Here is a 14,976-nt window from a genome sequence, read left to right as displayed (position 1 = left end):
AGGTGATGCCTAAAATCCAAAAACTACCCTGTATAGGGATATGCCTTTAATTAGCAACACAAAACTCCAGGCTTTCCTTGCAGGGTTAAAAGGAGGAAGAGCAATAATTGTCGTCAGCGCATATAAAATCTGGTTCAGAGAAATTATATTTATGAAGGATTTTTCTAAAGCACTCTAAGAACTCCAGCCAATTCTCTAAATAGTCTAGGTTTACCTTTGTACCAAGCTGATGATTCAGCAAACAATGTTGGTCCACGTGTTCTTAGTTTCACCAGAATGGCTTTTTCTGGGCTATGTTTTGGTATCATATTCATAGCTTTTATCAAAGAACATCAAAAGAAACTATTTTAGAGAGACCATTATTACACCTAATAACAACAATTGCTGAATTTGTCATAGGATATTTTTAACAAGATGTCGTAAAGGACACTATTCATGTTTTTTCTCTAGCGTCAAGATAAAGCCAGGTGAGAAATTTCCTTCATAATTTAAAACTGGACTAGCTTTGCATTTCTCAAGGACTTAAGAATGTTCTCCCCTTCAGTGGGAGCAGGGGTTGTTCAGTGGTAGAAAGCTTGCCTTCTAGGTAGAAGACCCAGGTGTGATTCCCAACCCAAACACCTCATGTGCAGTCATCAGTGGAGACGTGGGTGTTGTTATGATGTTGAACAGGTTGCAGTAAAGTTCCCAGACTAAAACAGACTAAGAAGAAAAGATGAGTGATCTACTTCTGAAAATCAGCCTATGAAAACCCTATGGATCCTATGGGTCTAATCTGCAACCATTGGTGAGGATGGAGCAGGGCTAGGTAGTGTTATGTTCTGTTGTGCATATGATGCCATGAATGGGGCCTGGATCAAAGGGAGCAAACAAAAATCACTCCTTCAATGAACAGCACCTGTCTGCTCACTTTGGCTCCTGGAAAATTCATAAAGCAAATTTATGGACTCTTGTAGCTTACATAGCAACATTCTGCCAATTTTCTTCATGGTTGTTCTATTTGATTCTTAATTTATGTTTTACATGGACTTTATTTTATTTCATATTTTATAGCTTAATCAGGTATAATTTACATGTCGTAAATTCATGCATTTTAAGTGTATGATTATTTTTAGTTAATCCAGTCTGTATAACTATCCTCACAATCCACTCTAAGAATATTGCTAATCGCCTCCAAAAACTCCCTGTAGCCTGTATTGTAGACAATCCCTGATCCCATCTCCAGTTTCAGGTAACCACTAATTTGCTTCTGTCGGTATGAATTTGCCTTTTCTAAGCAACATATAAATGGCCTTTTCTAAACAGCTTATATAAATTGAATCATATAATATGCAGTCTTAGTATAATATTTTTGAGGTTCATTGATGCACATTTCATACATTAATACTCCATTTACAGCTGAACACTATTCCATTGTATGGACAGACTACAATTTGGTCTTCTATCTATTTGTTGTTTTAAGTATGAGGTCATTATGACTAATAGGCAATGAACATTCATATAAAAGTCTTTGTGTAGGTATGTGTCTTCATATACTTTTATAGTAAGCTTTGAAATTAGTACAAATTTTCTCACATTAATTTTTTCTTTCTTTCTTTTTTTTTTTTTTCAAAATTGCATTTCTTCCTGCAGGACCCTTGCAGTGGCTCTAAGAGACCTTAGGGTCAACTTGTCAATCACTACATAAAAGCCAATAGGATTTCATCAGAACGCTATTGAATCTTTAGATCCATTTTGGGAGAACTGAAATCTCAGTAATATTGAGGTTTCCAGTCCGTGGAAATGATATCTCTCTTCTAGTTTGTTTAAGTGGAAGCTTAGGTGATTGATTTCAGATCTTCTTTTCTGACATACACAAACAAAGAAACAAAAACCCTTCACTTGCATTGAGCCAATATCGACTCAGTGATGCTGTAGGATAGGGTAGAAATGCCCCTTGTAGGTTGACAAGACTGTGCCTGTTTACTGGAGAGAAAGCCCACTCTTTCTCCTGCAGAGGTGCTGGTGGTTTCAAACAACCAGCGTTTGCAGTTTGCAGCCCGATGTGTAACCACTACACCACCAGGGGTCCCTCTTTTCTGAGGGGTGATTTAAAGCTATATATGCCCCCCTGAACATTGCTTTTGCTGCATCTTATAAAGCTCTGTTTTTCTTTCATGCTTTTAAAAAGACTTAAATGTTCCCTTGCAATTTATTCTTTGGTCTATGAAATATTTAAAAGTGTATTATTTAATTTAAAATTATTTGGAGTTTCTCCGGATTTTTTGGTGATGTATATATATAATTTAATTCTATTGCTATCAAGAAACAAGGGCTCAATAGAAAGTAAATGTCTAGAAAATAATGATGGGAACATATGTACAAATATGCTTGATACAATTGATGTACGGATTGTTACAAGAGCTGTAAGAGCCTCCCCAACAAAATAATCTTTTAATTAAAAACAAGATTAAGATAAAAAAACATTTTGTATAAGTTCAATCTTTCAAAATATATTAAGACTTGCTATGCGATAGCATGGTTGGAGCCATGGCAGCATAGTGGATTACCCACTGGGCAGTTTGAAACTGCTGCTCCGCAAGGGCAAGAGGAGAGTTTCTACTTCCCTATAGAGTATGCAGTCTTGGAAGCTCACAGGGACAGTTCTATCCTGTCTTATAGGGTTCTTTTGAGTAAGAATTGACTTGATGGCAGCGAGAGTGTGGTCTAGCATAGATCTATCCTGGATAATGTTATATGGATGCTTGTAAAGAATGTACGTTCTGCTGAAATTAGGTAGGATGTGCTATAAATGCCAATGAAGCCAAGTGGGCTAATAGCATTATTCATAGTCATATATCCTTGCTGAGTTTTCTGTCTTATTTTTTTTTTTATTGAGAATGAGGTACTGAAATCCTCAGTTATTATACTTGTCAGTTTCTCTTTTCAATTTTTGCTTTCAATTTAGGCTCTTCTACTAAAAAGGGTGTGTTCATTTATAATTATGTATATTTATTTATTTACTGACCTTTGTGTTAAATGAAATGTCTCTTTTCATATCTAGCAACACTTTTTATCTTAGGGTTTATATTTTGGTATAGAGCCACTCCAACTTTCTTACTATTATTGTTTTCTTAGTATGACTTTGAATCTAAGGTACTCTTATTAGAAGGAGCATATTGTTGATCTAACTGTTTGATGCAATGTGACAATAAGAGCCTTTTGCAGAAGGAGCTTAACTCATTCACATTCTATGTAATTATTGATATAGTTGGGTAAAATTGTCATTTTACTATTTGTTTTCTATTTATATCATTATTTTAATTCCTCTTTTTCTCATTTACTGCCTTGTATAAGTTATAATATATTTTTGTGTGCTATTTTAAAAATAATGTAACTTTTTTCAAAGCCATTTTATTGGTAGATAATACAAATATCATATCATTCCATACAATCAATCAGGATTGTACAATTGCTACTACAATCAGTTTCAAAACATTTTCTTTCTTCTTGAATTCCTTGATACCCCTTTCCCAACACTATACCCCCAGGAACCCTTACTCTATTTGTTGTCTCCATAGGTTCATCGATCTTGGGTTTCATAGACTGAAAAACATAACAAAAATTCAAGAAGGCTATCCACAATGACAAAGTACATCAGAATTAACCCCAAATTGTAAAACAAAACAAAACAGATTAGGCTCATCGTGTATCAGATGGGGGATCAAGTGACAAGGTTTTAACCATTCAAATAAGATTTGTAATTTTGATCTCCAACAGTCATCTCTTCAATACTCTTTGTGTGGTAATCAATATCTCATACCTCCAGTATGGATAGAGGGAAATCACCAGAGGCTTATTTCCTATGTAGATCTCACAAATGTATCCTGAGTATCCACTGTCATCCATAGCCTTCTGCAAACTAGAATCTCACAATATGGGCTCTGATACTATTCCCGCCTTCGGCTTTGGATTATATGATTCACAATCCTTGAGTCACAGATGTTGGTGTGCCTCTTCCATTTGGACTTAGATGACATCTCACTTAGATGGCTGCTTGTTTGGAAACAAACCTTGAAGACCCCAAGTATTCACCTGTACAGAATAAATTCTTATGCTCTTTGCACAAACAATAGGAGTGGGTGTCAGGCAAAATTTACAATAATATTCCTTGACAATGTCAATCATATGACTTCTGAAATAATATATATCTTATAAAAATAATATACATATCTTAATACAGTAGATAGGGCAGTGGTGTACTAAGTCAATGTTTGTCCACCTATCGACCGTTAATACTCTTGTTATAACTGCCTTCTGCTTCTTCAAACACCATGAATTTTCAGTCTTAAGTCCTCAGGTGACAGGTGTGTTTGAGACAGAGTCCAGTTCATGCAGTGGAGTTTCCAGATTGGATCCCTCTGGTGTGCCAAGAGTCAATGCCTCAGTGTCCCCAGGGGGTGTATAGAAGGCCAGTGTGGCTTATTAGGTGCATATTACCAGGGTTACTCCCTCCTTAGGGTTCTTAAAAGTATTGTTAGTCATTCCCCCCATACCCTCACACACACTTGGAAGTTGGTTCTCCCTTCTTTCTACCAACGGACGTGCACTTGTCTTCGCCCTCACGTGTCTGCTCCCTTTCCCTTCTAATTTGACTCATTCTTCTGATAAGGATGGCTACCTGTCTAGGGGGACTTTTTGTGCTATTTTAATTCCTCTGGGTATAAAAAGCGCTACCTATTATTTTCTTATTAGTTGTTCCAAATATTATAATATGTAACTACTTTAGAATGATATAACTTATATATATATACATATACATATATATACATATACATATATATATATATATATATATATAAAACTTTAATATATCTCCTTTCTCTCCATGTTTCACTCCCTTTTATATTATTTTTGGTGGTGCCATTAACTTGATTTTGATTCATAGCCACCCTGTGTAACAAAGTAGAACTACCCTCTATGAGTGGGGATGGAATATCAGGTCTGCTTTCCTGAAGAGCCACGGGGTGGATTGGAACTGCCAAAACCTTTCAGTTAGCAGTTGAGTGCTTACCCATTGTGCCACCAGGATTCCTTTATCATACATAGCACATTTCTATTTGTTATAAGCCCACATATAAAGATAATGTTGTAAATACTACTTTCTACAAACATATGACTTAAAAAAATCATTTTATTGGGGGATCATACAATTCTTATCACAATCCATACATACATCAATTGTGTAAAGCACATTTGTACATTCATTGCCCTCATCATTCTCAAAACATTTGCTCTCCACTTAAGCCCCTGGCATCAGGTCCTCAGTTTTCCCCCTCCTTCCCCACTCCCTCCTCCCTCATGAGCCCTTGATAATTTATAAATTATTATTTTGTCATATCTTACACTGTCTGGAGTTGAAAGAAAAGTAGAATCAAACTGCATAATTGATAAAAATATTTACCCACATATTTTTTCCTGTTGATTCAAGTTAAAGCTTAGTGTTACCTTTATCCTACATGATTCTCTTTGGAAATTCCTGTGAGGCTTTCCTACTAGTAACAAATTCTTTCATTTTCTATCTGAAGATGCCTTTTAAAATATATTAATTTTTGTTTTATTGTGGTATAATATATGTAATAAAATTTTGCCATTTTAATAATTTAAGTGCATAATTCAGTGACATTAATTATAATTCACCATTACAACTACCTGTTTCCAAAATAATTTCACCAACACAAACAGTACCTCTTAAGTAGTAACTCTACAGTCTCTTTACTCCTAGTCTTTGGTAAAGACTAATAAGCATTTTTCTCTATGCTTTGCCAGTTCTACATATTTCATATAAATGGGATCATCACTTATCCTTTTGTGTCTGACTTATTTCACTCAGTATGCTTTCAAAATCCATACATGTCCTAGCATGGATCAGAACTTCACTTCTCTCTATTATTGAATAATATTCCATTGTACGTGTATGCTACATTTTATTTATCCATTCATCTGTTGGTGGACACTTGCTTTCATTCCATCTTTTGGCTTTTATAAATGATGCTGCAATGAATAGTGGTGTACAAGTATCTGCTTGAGTTTCTGTTTTTAAGTTTGTAGGTATATTAGGAGTAGAATTGGTGGTAGGTTAAGTTTTACTTTGAGGATAATTTCCTAAATGTTAAACATTTTGCATTCTCATCAACATTGCATAAGGGTTCCAATTTTCCTGCATCCTTGCCAACACTTAATTTTCCTCTTCCTGACAATAGCTATATTGGTGGCTATAGTATAATGTATATACTATAGTATATAGTATAGTATAGTATAATGGAAATAGTATTGCATTTTGTTTTGATTTGCCCTTCCCTAATGATGTTGAGAATTTTTCCATGTGTGTCTTGGTCATTTGAATATCTTCTTTAGAGAAATATCTATTCAAGTCTTTGGCCATTTTATTTATTTTTCAAGTTTTATTGGTATACAATTCACATATCATACAATTAAATAATTCAATTACGTTGAGAAGACTTGTACAAGCATCACCACAATCAGTTTTAGAACGTTTTCTTCATTCTGGTGCCAATGCTATTAGCTCGCCAATTTCCCCCAACCTCCCTTGGCATAGCTCCAAGAATCCATTAATGTTTGTATGACTTCAAAAACACCGTCTAGAGAATGATGAGGGCAATAAATGTACAAATGTGCTTGACTCAATGGATGTATGTATGGATTGTGATAAGAGTTGTACCCTCAACAAAATGATTTTTAAAAACCCCACTGTCTAAGGTCCCAGTAATCTATAGCACATGGACGGGGTCACCAAGGGCTGCATAAAAACGAAGTCAAAAGTCTCCAGTTAGGAACCTGGTACCAGGCATAGTCTCCCCGTGGGTTCCACATAAACATTGTTAAGTGGTTTTAGTTTAGTTTTGTTTTTTCCTGATGGGAGGTTGCACCTCGCTGTTTTCCTATCAGCAGAGTTGTAATTGCCTTCTCTGAGAGAATCATTCCCCCCTCATCTCATCTTGACTTGAATTTCCAGTAAGATTTCCTCATCACTGGGGTCAGAGTGTTTGTTGGATTGGGGTGACCTTAGCACAATTTTGTATGACAGCAACTGAATAATCTCCCCTTCCCCACATCTTGAAAATCTGACCACAAATGAGGTGACCTCTGTCAAAGTGTTTTTTAAGATATGCATTTTTTTATTAAATACTTTTATTGGGGGCTCTTAAATCTCTTAAATCTCATCCATTGTGTCAAGCATTTGCACATCTGCTGCCATCATCATTTTCAAAGCATTTTCTTTCTACTTGAGCCCCTAATATCAGCTCATTCACCCCTCCCTCACTCTTGAACCCTTGATAAGTTATAGATTATTATTTTCATATCTTACATAGTCCTCTGTAACCCTTCACCCACTTTTCCATTCTTTGTTCCCCTAGGAGGGAGTTATAAGTTGATCCTTATGACTAATTCCTCTTTTCTCCCCCTACATTCCCCTAATCCTCCTGGTATTTCTAATCTCATTGTTGGCCCGGATGGGTTTATCTATCCTGGATTTCCTGTGTTGCTGGCTCTTATCTGTAGCAGTGTGCATGTTCTGGCCTAATCCAATGTGTAAGGTAGAATTGAGGTCATGATAGTGAGGGGAAGAAAACATTAAAGAACTAGAGGAAAGGTTTCATTGGTGCTATACTGCACCCTGACTGGCTCATATCTTCCTTGTGACCCTTCTGTGAGGTGATGTCCAATTGACTATAGATGGGCTTTGGGTTTCCACTCCATGCCCCCACCCCCACCCCCCACACATTCACATTGGGTTTGATTTTGTTCCTGGTCTTAGATGCCTGATATCTTATCCCATTGACACCCCATGATCACATAGGCTGATGTGCTTCTTCCATGTGGGCTTTGTTTCTTCTCAGCTAGATGGCCACTTGTTTATCTTCAAGCTTTTAAGACCCCAGATGCTATATCTTTTGATAGCCAGGCACCATCAGCTTTCTTCACCACATTTGCTTATGAACCCATTTTGTCTTCAGTGATTGTGTCAGGAAGGTGAGCATCAAAGAATGCTGGATTGTTAGAACAAAGTGCTTTTGTGTTGAGGGAGCACTTGAGTCCAGGCCCAATATCCATCTGAAACCTTAATTCTTAACATATAAATATAAGTATATAGATCTATTTACCTCTTGTTATATATAAATATATTTACATATATACATGCTTGTATTTAGACCTCTGTAAATGTCCTTTGCCTTCCTGGTTCTTTCCTCTATTTCCTTTTACTTTCCTCTTGTCCCACCATCATGTTTGGGCTTCATTTGGGTTTAGTAATTCCTCGCTGTCACATTGCCCTTGATTAAGCCCCGCTAGGCATCCATGCCCTTCTCTCCATTGGGTCTGTATATAGTTCACTTTTTGTTCCCTTGTCCCAGGGTTTGTTCCCCACGCCCCACTTCCTTTCTCCCACCTTCCCTTCTCCGGAATCATCTCCGGAATCATTGGTCCCGTTATTTTCTTCTCCAAATTGTTTATCCCACCTATCTTATCTAGATAGACATTCAGAGACATTAATAAGTGCAAAAAAACAGGAAAAGCCAAACAAAACAACAAAGGAAGCCCAAACCAACAAAACAATAACAACAACAAAACCCCAAACAAAATAATAACAACAAAAATCAAGCCACTGATAAAAATGGAAAAGCCTATAAATAGTTCACAGTCTGTTTGTTGGCTTTTACAAGTGCTTTCCAGTCAAATCTGATGGGGTGAAACTCTCTCCAAAGTCGACTTTTGTTATTCCCCGGGGATTTCATCATTTTGCTCACCTTGCTGCTCTGCTTCATGCCCTTAGTGTTCTAACCCGGTGTGATGGGGTCAGATTGGGCACAATTCCTGCACTTTATCTCCAGTGTTGTCCCCTGCAGTGCTATGGTTCAGTGAGGAATGTTGTGTTTCAGGGTGGGCCCAGCCCTATGGTCCTCTCTGTTTGTTGTCTGCTCCGAGAAGGAATATCATCCTTGGTGCTTGGTGAAGCAGGATGTCTTCCTCTCCCTCTGTCCCTCTTCATTTCTCCCGTGTGCTCTGATCAGATGTGCCCCTCTCCCCAAGCTGTAGCTTCAGTGCTGTCTTCTGAAGTGCATTCTTCTGGGGTGGGGGTGGGGGGGAAGGTGTCCACGTAGTTGGGATTGAGGCCAGCCTCTCTATTGGTTCCCTGGTACACGCCAGTATGTTGTATTCACATCTTGATGCATCATGTTGAAGCCTGCTCTCTCTTTCCTCTTCCTCTCTCCTGTGGAGACAGAAGCACTAACCTCCCCTTGGTGGGTTAGTGCCCTGCCCCGCCCCCCCCCTTCACCCATGTCTTTTTTTTCCTCTCTCTCTTTCTTTCCCCCTCTTATTTAGTTGGCTGCTATATGTATCCCTAGATTGGGCTTGGCCCCTGCCATAGTACCTGAACCTCACCCCAGGAATATATGTATATAGTGGCTTTTCCCCTATGCCCCATTTTTTTTAAGCTTACCTAAGTGGACTCATGTTGTATTTGTCCTTTTGTTCTTGGCTTACTTTACTTAGCAAAATTTCCTCCAGTTCTTCCCATGCGTCAATGTGCTTCATGTGTTCATCACTGCTTTTAGGGATGTGTAATACTCCATCGTATGTATGTACCATAGTTTTTTTATCCATTCATCTATTGATGGAAATTTGAGTTATTTCCAACTCCTTGCAATTGTGAATTGTGCTGTGATGAACATTGGAGTACAGATGTCTGGCCATGATTTGTTTCTTGCCTCCTCTGGGTATATGCTGAGTAGGGGAATTGCTGGGTTGTATGGTAGCTCAATTTCCATCTGTTTTAGAAATCGCCAAATCGATTTCCATAGTGGCTGTACATACCTACAGGTCCACCAGCAGTGGATAAGAGTTCCTATCTCACCATAACCACTCCAACACTTTTTGCCTTCTGATTTTTTGAATTGGGCTGTCTTTGAGGGTGTGAAGTAGTATCTCATAGCTGTTTTGATTTGCATTTATCTTCTTGCTAATGACCATGAACATTTTTTTCATGTGTTTATTAGCCATTGGGATTTCTGCCTTTTTGAAACTTCTGTTCAGGTCCTTTGCCCACTTCCTCAGTGGGCAGTTAGGTTTTTTTTTCTTATTGTAAGTTTGCAAAGTATTGTAGATTTTAGTAATAAGGCCTTTGTCTGACATGTCATTGCTAAAGATGTCTTCCCAGCCTGTGGACTCTCATTACTCTCAGTGAATTCTTTCAATGTACGCAGGTGTTTTATCTTCAGTATATCTTCCTTATCAATTTGTGACAGCTCTGTATTTGTGTCCTTCCTTATTTCCAATAGCCTATGTACCGTATATACTCGTATATAAGCCAACCTGAATATCAGCCGAGGCACCTAATTTTACCACAAAAACTACAAAAACATGTACTGATAAACTCGGCTTATACAGGAGTATATATGGTATCCCCTGCGTTGAGGTTCTCAGGTTTGTCCCAATTCCCTCATTAATGGCCCTAATATTTTGTGGTTTCTCCTCAAGGTTTGTGATCCACGTTGAGTTTATTCTTGTGCATGGAGTGAGGTGAGGGTCTTGCTTCAATTTTCTGCAGGTAGATCTCCATTTTTTCCAGCACAACTTGTTGAAGAGGGCATCTGCTTTCCATTTGTTTTTTGGGGGGGCCTTATCAAAAATCAGTTGTTTGTATGCTGATGTTTTGATTTTTGGGTTTTCAGTTCTTTTCCTTTGGTCAGAATATCTGTCATTAAACCAGTACCACACTGTTTTGACCACTGTGGCTGTATAGTAGGTACTAAAGTCAGGTAGAGAGAGTTCTCCCACTTAGTCCTTCTTCTTGAGGAGTTCTCTGCTAATTCTGGGCTACTCCCCCCTCCGTATGAAGTTGATAATCAGTTTTTCCAATTCTTTGAAGAAGGATGATGATATTTGTATCAGGATAGCATTAAACTTATATACTGCCTTGGACAGAACTGGCATCTTTAGTATATTGAGTCTTCCAATCCATGTGCACTTGTTGAGGTCACTCTTGGTTTTTTGTAATAGTGTTCTGGAGTTTTCTTTGTATAAATCTTTTGGGTTTTCATGGATGCTAGGCAAGCTCTGTACCTCTTTGCTTACAGGACTGGATTAGAAGGACACATGCCATGGGTCCAGTAGCCTGTCTTTGTCCATTTTTAAAATGAGCTATTTGTCTTTTGGTTATTTGGGTTTAGAATATTAAAACTCATTATATGATTACCAGCTATTAGCTCCAATTCTTTAGGTTATCGCTTTGCTCTTGTGATAGTTTTTTTGTTGCACAAAAGGGCTATTTTTAGAAAATTTTGATAAAACCCTACTTAATTTGTCTTTTGTTGCTCATGCATTTGGTGTTGTATCTAAGAATTCCTGCTAAAGCTTTACCTCTATTATTTTATGAGTTTCATAGTCTTAGTTCTATGTTTAGGTCATTTAACCATTTTAAGTTAATTTTCATATATGATGTGAGTTGTAAGTCTAACTTCATTCTTTTTCATCTGGTGACTTAGCTGTCTAAGCATCCCTTGTTGAAGAAAGTACTCTTTAATATTGAATGGACTTTACAATCTTGTTGAAAATCATTGGTTACAGATTTATTTCTGGGTTTTCAATTCTCAATTTGATTTCATTGGCATTTTTAATTTTTATACCAGTACCACACTATCTTGATTGCTGTTGCTTTATTAGACGGTTTGAAATTAGGAAGTGTGAGGTTACTTGCTTCATTCTTCCTTTCAAGATTGCTTTGTTTATTTGGGGCCCTTTATAATTCCTTAAGAATTTGAGAAGTGGCTTTTCCATGACTGCATAAAAGACAGTTGGACTTTTGATAAGAATTATGCTGATTCCATAGATTTATTTCCACAGTGTTTAAATCTTAACTATATTAAATCTTACAAACCATGGACATTCTATAGCTTCACATTATTTAGGTGGTATTTAATTTTTTTCAACAATGTTCTATAATTTTCACAGTACGGTTCTATCACTTCATGGTTAAATTTATTCCTACTATATTTTAGATGCAGTTATGAATATGGAAGAATTGACTTCATGTATGGTTTTAGATATTCTCTTTGTGGTTGCTGGATAGTGGGTTTAGGGGTGAACTGAGGACTTGGTAGAAAGTATTTGACCTTATTTCTACACTCACAACCACGGACACAGAAAGCTAGCCCTATTTTGAGAAAGATCTCCATTGTTCTGAGATAGAAATGTTTTCAAATACACCTTCTCCAGGCCAAAAAGTGTATCCCCACCCCTTCCCTAATAGACCTCCAATAAGGGGCAGTCCTAAAGGAGTTACCATGATAGATGAATCATTTCTGTGTCTGACTACTTCACTATGCCTGAAGGTTATCCGTAGGTAAGAGCAATCAGGTTCCATAGCCAACCCACTATAAACTGTAGCAAACTTTGTTTTGACATGTCTTGCTGATACTGATCAGAGATTACTATCCCTGAGGAGGACTCAGAGGCATTCAAGGTCAAATAGCATTAGGTCAAGATGGTGACTTACCTCATTGCTTGTTTATTATGTTAGCTGCTTATGATATTACCCATTGAATATGTAATATGTTAGCTGTATGACTTGTGAATATAGCTGAAGTTTATTGTGCCAACCTGGCCAATAAACACGTGGGGTTAATTGAAGGTTGGACCAGGGTGCAGCTGCCTTAGCCAGTTTCCTGCTTCAGCTGGCAAGGCTCACTTCCTGCAAGACATCCCCAAGAAGAAGCTGCATGGATCTACCCCAATGCAACCTTGGGTGCTGGAGTAGCCGTGTGGAGACCCCTGCCAGCGCTGAGATGATTACACATTCACTGATTCGGCTTTCCTCCTACAGTCAGCATCATAGTGTGTGTTTTGTGACATGGAGGAGGACTTTGTGGATTGGTGTCTGGCATAAGGGTTAATGTTGGACTTCTGGGCTTGGGCAGCACTGGGTTGGGTGTGTGTACTTAACCTTTACATAAAACTCTCTCTTATACATGAGTTTCTTTGGATTTGTTTCTCTAAAGTACCCTGACTAACATAACTTACATACCTTATGAAAGATCTGTAAGCCCATTATTTAAACCCATTTGGAAAATGCATTCACTTTGTCAGTCCTGACATGGGACAAGGAACCCCTGTGCCTGACTGTCTGTCTGTCTGTCTTTAATATTTTCCACAATCAAAAAGCCACTCCTGAGCACCAGTTAGAGTTTTGGGGACCTCTGAATCCCAACACCTACTTGAAGTTCATTAAAAAGAAATCACTACCATCAAGTCAATGACAACTCGAGGTCAGCAGTTCAAAACACCAGCCACTCCCAGGGAGAAAGATGGGGCTTTCTACTCGTATAAAGAGTTACCATCTGGGAAAATCACAGAGGTGGTTCTACCTGTCCTACAGGGTCACTATGAAGTTAATGAGCACTCTAAATTTATAACAACCTATTTTAAATGGGTACCAACTTAACTTCAATAGCATATATCTACTCCTATGCCACCAATGCTGCCACAAATTAATCTTCATACATCATGTGCCCAATAACACAACATAAAATTTTATTGTACATTGAGTGAAGGTTTATAGAACAAATCATCATTCTATTCAATAATTCAAACATATTTTGCTTCGTGTCAATGATTATAACCCCCTCCCCAAATAACATGCTACTTTTAGTGGTTCCACCAATCTCCCTTAATGTAATAAGCTTGGTGTGTGTGTGTGTGCGCACACACACATGCGTGCATGTGTGATTCTGAGTTTTAGTCTACATTTCTCTCTCACTCTATCCAGCACATTCTACTGTCATCCCTTTCAGGGTCATGGAGACTAAGGTTAGTGTGGTTCATTGGTCCATTGGACTAATAGTTTACATGCATTTTCAATTTTCTTCACTTTTCTTTGTTCAGGACACAGAGAGAGCAGTAGTTCCACCTTAGATAGTTGCTCACAAGCTTTTAAGTTCCAAGTTGTTACTGAAAAATTGAGAATGTAGAACTTTGCTCTTAAAAAAGTTTACTGCCATAGAGTCAATTCCAACAGACAGCTCCTCTATAGTATAGAGCAGGACTGTGCATCTTCATGGGAGCGGAACGCCTCATCTTTCTTCCTAAGAGTGGCTGGTGGTTTCAAACTGCTAACTTTGCTGTTAGCAGTCCAGCACATAAACCATTATGCCACTAGAGTTCCCATTTGATCTTGGTGTCCCCAAGACTATTTTCCTGAGTCCCCAGGCACAGCAACTCATATCCTAAGGTATTTGCTTATGATTAAGAAGTTTTCAAAACTTTGCCCTCTCTGTTCTACTATTTTCACAGATATATTTGTGAAATACATATGTAGTAAATACATATGTAGAAATATGATCTGTCAACCCAATATATATTGTGGGGCTAGACCTTCACTGTTATCCTTTCATATTGAGTAGCTTTCTGTGTTAGTCTGGGTTGACTAGAGAAACAAATTCATAGTCACTCATATGTATGTAAGAGACAACTTTATATCAAAGAGAATTTTACCTTAAGAAAACATCCCAGTACAATCCAGATCAAGCCCATAAGTCCGATATTACCCCATATGTTGCTACTTGTCCATAAGTGCCACTTTAGACTCATACAGCCATGCAATGATACCGAATGCAGGAAGATCACAGGCCAGTGGGTGGAAGGTCTTATGGATCCAGTGGTGATAGAAGAGTCTCAGGGCTGTTGTAGGTCTCCACGTGGCTCCTCCAGCTCCAGGGCTCTGGCTGCATCGGCATGGGTTCACCAGGCTCGCCTTCAGCAATGTCTTTCAGGGAGTAAGCATGTATTCCACCTTTAGAGAGCTATTTATCTCCCTAGTGACCCCAAATAAGGTCATCAAGCTGCAACCTGATTGACAGGCTAAGCTCCACCCCTTCGTTCTTACGAGTCTCAAATTGATAACAGATTATATAACTACCA

The 14,976-nt window shown here is 38.0% G+C and overlaps 1 protein-coding gene across 2 annotated transcripts in view; it reads left to right on the top strand.

Moving 5' to 3' along the window:
• SLC47A2 (solute carrier family 47 member 2) overlaps positions 1-14,976 on the top strand; it is a 45,963-nt gene that overhangs the window by 13,723 nt on the left and 17,264 nt on the right. The gene's annotated exons all lie outside the window — the stretch shown is intronic.

This window comes from Echinops telfairi, unplaced genomic scaffold, assembly GCF_000313985.2.
Source record: "Echinops telfairi isolate 266 unplaced genomic scaffold, ASM31398v2 ScPeMD7_57;HRSCAF=196, whole genome shotgun sequence".
NCBI lineage: Eukaryota > Metazoa > Chordata > Mammalia > Afrosoricida > Tenrecidae > Echinops > Echinops telfairi.
The sequence above is the reverse complement of the archived record's forward strand: the minus strand, read 5'-3'. Positions and strand labels throughout refer to the sequence as shown.